The sequence below is a fragment of the Megalopta genalis genome, chromosome 19 (assembly GCF_051020955.1).
Source record: "Megalopta genalis isolate 19385.01 chromosome 19, iyMegGena1_principal, whole genome shotgun sequence".
Lineage (NCBI taxonomy): Eukaryota > Metazoa > Arthropoda > Insecta > Hymenoptera > Halictidae > Megalopta > Megalopta genalis.
In genome coordinates this window covers 377,530-384,002 of record NC_135031.1, presented here as the reverse complement: position 1 = coordinate 384,002, position 6,473 = coordinate 377,530, and the positions used below count along the sequence as shown (strand labels likewise).

The window sequence follows — 6,473 nt, the reverse complement described above, 5'->3', positions numbered from 1 at the left end:
GAGAGTGGGCTGTAGTTATAGTACATACCTAATATTAAAGAACCCTGATTTTTCAAAATAGGTTTTCGTTTCTGAGATATTTTGGTTTAACGTTTGTATGCACAATCATGTACATAAAACTCTAGAAATTGAAAAAACTATATTTTATTTCGGTAATTTAGATAATGTTATTAAAATTAAAATAAAATTTATTATACGCCGCATTTTTTACGGATGACGAGTCTCTCCAGCGAACATTTTTCACAGATATTTTTTACATATGTTTCTATATTTTATACAATATTTGGCATGCTTTTTCGTTTTTCAGAAATTGTAGTGGAATCTGTTGATATTCCCTCCATACTTTTTGTTTCTCAATATTAGGAGATATTCTACTATTTTTAGTTCTTTTTCATTTTTCTTATCCTATAAAATTTGTCTTGTAACTGGAAATTTTACGCACACACAATTGAAATTTTATGTACTATTATTATTACACTTGTACTGTGTGCATAAGCCCGGTTATAATAAAAGTTCATATATTTTTCCAGTGGTCAAACGAATCCGCACGGTAGATAACGATAGAATAACAGAAAATTATCAGAAAAGGACGAAAGAAGAAGATAAATAGACATCAAAAAATTAAGTAGCTATACATTAAAGAAAAAGTCGTGCGGTAAGTTGAGGCAAAGTGAAAACAATTTTACAAAGTTTAAAAAGCGGTCGCTTGACCGCTCCGATAGGTATAGTGTTACCTAAAAAGCGGACAGAACTTTTCTGTAGACCTATTATGATAAAGTGACACGCCATATTGTAAATACCTTAGATGTTTAGGTCATCGCCTAATATTAAACCATGTGCCCAGCGATCGAGTGATCGGTGGTGCGGGTTTTAGCGATGAATTATGCCCGTGATGTTATTAACGCGTATGAATTGTCCGTTTATTTGCACGCGTTAATAAATAACGCTCGATGGATCACAGAAAAATCGGAGCGATCACGGCGCTGCTCCGCGTCAAGATATTCTGAAACGTTCGCAGATAAAAGTCTCCCGGCCGACCGTACAAAGAATCTATTTATGCCATTCGCAAGGTAAATTGTGGCAATTACTGCAATCTCGGCTGCTAGACGATACGTGTGCGGCGACAGTGGAAATGTCTCGATCTCGTGGCATCCCCGGCATTCAGTCTGAAAACGTTGAAACTGTAACGACCGTAGATACGTTCAGGAGCGGCGACGATTCTAAAGAGATTTTTATAAAAAAAAGTCGTATAAACTGCTGTAAAAGTTTTCGACGACGATAGTCCCTCTCAGGTTGGTTATTCAGAAGTCTTCTAACAGGTTCGTTTCATAAATGGCGTCCGACGCAGCTAATCTACACACGTTCCTCAATTTACGCGAATTTCCGTTCCACGTGGATTTATTCAAAAAAATAAACGAACGAAAATCTCGCAATTAGAATCTGTAAGTACAAAAGAGAAAATATTGGTTAGAAAAGATAATTATGACATTTCAGAAAACAGAGATAAAAATTTGATGCCACTATCGCTACTGTAATGTAAAGCAAGCAACCTTATTTTTTTAATTGGTAAAAACTCTTCATCTTCATCGCTTGAAATATTTGGAAATTCGACTTCATTTTCTTGTTAACGTAAATTTTGTTGGATGATTTTTTCTGAATATTTTCTTTGACCATTCTTTCATAAATTTGCCGATTTTCGCTGTCACATTTCATTCGTCGAAAGTTGAAGGCTCGTTGAAATTCAACAGCTTTATCAAGATTTGCTGACTGCCTGAATTCAGATCGCGTAAATCGATATCGTAAAAAGAGTGCCGTGTAATTTGTGAGATTTGCATGTTTGAAAAACTGTAATCCTTGATTAATAAGCCGTTCCCTGGGAATGTTTGCAAAAGCTATACTAATGGCGCAGCCGAGGCATTCAGCTCGTTAGCAAGTTTTTAATTTTGCAACGACGAATACAGAATGTTATTGGTTGTTGGCGATTAGCTCGGTTATTGGCCGAGCGTTGTCGATTTTACGAGTGTGTTGCGGCGCTTAATTAAAACTTTATTAGCGAAAGGAATTCGAGGCTGTTAGTATTTGCATGGCTGGCGCCACGGTGTTAAGCAAAATATCCTATATTTCGGCCGTGCGGACGTGGTGTCGATTGGGAACTCGTGCTGACAGATGCAACTTTGCTTTCGATCTTTTTTGTTCTCGCTAGCGAAGCGAGAATTCGACCGGGGCTCATTGTGGACCGGCGCCGTTTCTTCCTGTTTCATTCATTATTCGCCATATAAATTCGTCGATTGTTGTCGCCTCGACGGAACAATTGTGATGTAACGTTAATTATCCTGATGGATCATGTCATCGAGTCAATGACACCCGGTGGAAGTGGCGGAAAGACAGGTAGTACTTTGCTCGAACAATTACTGTCCAGTCGCTGCGATGCATGCTCGCGATTACTCGACTGTTAAAACCCGATGGAAGTAGCATTATGTGTATGCGTGGAGAACGTATTATGACGAGTCCCATTAAACCAATTTCCAAACTTTCCAACGCAATATATCTTATACGCCAGGTTTTCTCTTTCTTTGTGCTCACTGCGCTGCGAATTCACACTTTCATAAACTAATTCGCGATTACATCGATGAAATGGAAATGTAACTCTCTATAATACATAGTAACAACCTATTCACAACTTCTCAAAAATATCTGCTGAATAAATTCTCTCAATGTTTGCATCGATTGCAACCAGCAAGAGATGCATAGTAATTTATTTCATTTTTAATGACTTTATCAGGTTACAAATGATGTAATCTATTTCTCAAATGCTTCTGATATTTTCACTAATTTGTGTTTAATCTGCTCGTTTCCATTATAAATGCATACAATCCAATAAGTCCTTTATGGCATATATGGCAATTTTCGAAATCTTCCTTGAAATATTGATTGAAAAATTTAATTGCATGTAAAAACAATTCATTGAACCGCTTTCACATTCTTTGAAAGTCGTTAATAGATCTTTACATCTCACTTAGATAGTTACAATTTATCTTGCAATAAGTTTAACCCTTTTATAATTAGAATTTACATACGAAGAAAAATCTCAAATGTCAGAAAATGCATTAGCTTATAATAATCTGACTCGTGGTGGTTATTTTCAGTAATAACTAGACTGCGGATTTTTTATGCATTTATGGCAAAAATGAATAGATATAATCTAAAACGGTGGACATGTTAGGACAACCTAAGAACGTTGTTGCATTATTCTCAACTTATCGAAGTGATTAAAGAAAGAAAAAGAAATGTGCTTGTGTCTCCTGTGTCTTGCAACTTGTAATTTCGTTCCTTTCAGTCGTAATAAAATCCTAATCTCTTGCCTCTTGAAATAAATGTAGGCAAACAATGAACGTAACTTTTCTTTCTTTTTTAAGAAATTATTAGGATCAAAAAATTCCTAATTCTAACTGCGAAAAAAATGGTACAACAAGGACTTAAAAGAGCATCGTTACGTTTCAGTCGTGGAAGTAATAAACAAATTCAAATCCTCCCAGTAGTTACAGATTTATAGGTTATTTACATATTTATTGATCATTTACAGAACAGATGTAAACTAAATAATAATTTCAAGTTCTATTGATTGTATCATAGAGACTTCGCACGACCGAGACAGTCACGAATTTACTGAAAAACCGGGGCGCAGGCGGAAATCTGAACTGGTCTCGGCTTTTCATCAAAGCGAAGGAGATTGACCCATAACCCGGACCCAAGATTGCGTCACATCCTGAATCTTTATAGACACGGGCGTGTGCGGTTGGTCGCAGGAAAAATTCCTGCAGGCGCTTTCACGTGGATGCTGGATTTTAGCGGACACAAATACTACCTTGGCGAACCTCGGGCATGTGCCACTTTTGTGACGTCGACGACGCCGAGAGCGCCATTTAGCGTCGTTAATAGAGTTGCATCAGCGTCGAGTGCACGGTGATACATCGATAGGAGTGGTTCGGCAAATAGATCGGGGCTGAAGATATATGTTCGCACGCGAGAAGGAGAGAAAGAAAGATCAGGAGAGAAAAAGAAAGAGAGAGAGAAAGAGAGAGAAAGAGAGAGAGAGAGAGAAAGAGAGAGAGAGAGAGAGAAAGAGAGAGAGAGAGAGAGAGAGATGTGAATGATGTGATCATGCTGGCTCGGCTTCGATGTTTCTATGTATACAATCGTAGTTGAGGTACGGTGCGATCTCTGTATGAATATTTTCTTCATATTGCTTAATTTTACTGTTACTTTAACCCTTCAGGAATTCTCATTTACAATGATTCCATTAAGTAATATTATATACAAAATTTTTGTATTCTAGACAGCGATTCGCATATTAATATTCGGACACATTCCGAAACAGAATAACTTTTTCCAAATCGAACGAAGTGACTTGATTTTTTGGAGATGTCAAAGGGACTAGTTTATTGTACAATGACTAAAATAACTTCGTTTTAATATTGCTATTAAACGGAATGACAAAAAAATAATCTATAACGAAAATTTGAACAACGCGTTTTATAGATCGTGGTAACTGATACGAAAAATATTTTGTCGGTTAACGCAGATTCAAGCTACTAGCGCTGAAAGCTGTCAAAGTCTCTAGATTTTTCACAGTTTTGTGATCGAAAGTCGAGGAAAACTGCGATTTTCGCTACCATTGATTGTTTGTAATTCGTAATAACGTCAACCGATTTCGATAAAAAATATTCAGTATACATATAAATTTTGATCTCACGATAATTTGTTTAATAATTTGTTGTCACTATTTAAAACAATAGTATAGACGAGTCCAGGATCAAATTATTTCTCAGGAATAATCTGCCAATTCTCTAGAATTTTAATTGAATTGTTCTTGAGCCTACACAGCTACATAGTACAGTAATTTCTTCCCAAGTCGCGCTTAGATTGCGCACAAAAATGGACAATTTGAGAAGAGAAGATACGATTATTCGAGCCTTGCGTCTCGTTTTTATAGTTGTTGACAATCGGAAACCATAAAAACGAGCCGCTAGACTCGAATAATCGTATCTCCTCTTCCCAAATTGTTCATTTTTGTGCATAATAATCTGAACGCGAATTAGGGAGAAATTACTGTATACCTAATCAACGGTAAGCTTGATACTAAATTGTGTCGCCAAGATCGCTAACATCGAATATGGATCATTCTGTACATCTTCGAGTCGCCGCGGAACGAAAGCAGTCCATTAGAAAATCTGCGACCGATAGATTGTTTATCAGTCGGTTCCGAGCCAGTTCGAGGGAGAAAAAGGATCGTGGAACGCCGTACATTCAGTAAAAACGAAAGCACGCGGTGAAAGCAAACCCATAGGACCGCGTAAAGTACACAGTTGATAATTACAGTGCCTAGTTGTAAAATGTTAATAGCCCGAGAATCAGATATCGCGCGGTGTCGAGTCAGATAAAAGAGAGGTCATAGTACGTGTCAAGTAATTTTCTACCAGTAATTTAGTCAAGATCAGCGATTGTTTGTTTATTAGCTGTCGTATCCGACGCGTTCTATGTGCCAGTATAATAATGTGCTCGCACATTCGCTCGGGAGATAAAAAGACAATTGTTCTTCATCTCGGTAGGCGATCTATACATATACATATATATTAGAGACTGATCACGTTTGTTATGCGGCTACCATGTAATGCAATGTATGATTGCTGTCGATAATGGTATGTTGATGTAAAGCAAGGAATGTAAAGTGCGAAATCAGAAGTGAGAAGGTAGGGTGAAAAATTATGAAACTTCGAATAGCTTTCTATTGATTGACACTCGAACGACAGACATTTTTGACAAAAATACAGCCGAGTATGTTTAAGATCATTTTATTTATCCATGTGTTATTAAAGATATTTTTTTTAGGTACGCCTTCTAGAAGATATGAATTTATTTATAGACGTTAACAAAACGTGTGAAAATTTTAATTAACTGTCAGATACTATCGGTCGAATAACATTATTTTACTGTAGGTCCGAATCAACCCGAAAACGATATTGTCTCCATTGTACATTAACTGTAAAGTGTAATTTTTCAATAATTAATCGTTTCCTTTTGTTAACATGAATTTTTATTGAAATTATATGAATAATTTGATCATACTATACGTTATGTTGCATTTTATTAAGTATCATTGTGATTTGAACGGACATAATTATTATGAAATTGTTCTTGCACATTGTATGCAATGTTGTTTACAATATATGTTTCAGTATCTCATATGGTATTTTTCAGTATTTTATGCAATTAAATTGAAAGCTTTCTAGATTGCATCAGAAACGTTGATCGCTTTACAATCTTACGTTATTAAGTAAATATCCGAAATTAATTTATTTGTCATTCTTTTTAACGTATTTCTTAAGGTACTGAACACGTTCATTTTTCTATTATCTTGAGTCAGTAGATATGTAAGAACGATTGTAATATACCTCAACTGTTCTAAATAGGTC

General features: G+C 36.1%; 1 long non-coding RNA gene across 2 annotated transcripts; it reads left to right on the top strand.

Annotated features, from left to right (window-relative positions):
- Window positions 1-1,125: 1,125 nt before the first annotated feature.
- On the top strand, window positions 1,126-6,130 carry LOC143260747 (uncharacterized). 2 transcript variants are annotated; one of them, XR_013035047.1, is made up of 2 exons: window positions 1,126-1,292; window positions 3,634-6,130. It is a non-coding gene; the product is annotated as an uncharacterized LOC143260747 (long non-coding RNA). The 2 variants fall into 2 exon arrangements; XR_013035046.1 differs by having other exon boundaries at window positions 1,126-3,553.
- The last annotated feature ends 343 nt before the right edge of the window (window positions 6,131-6,473 follow it).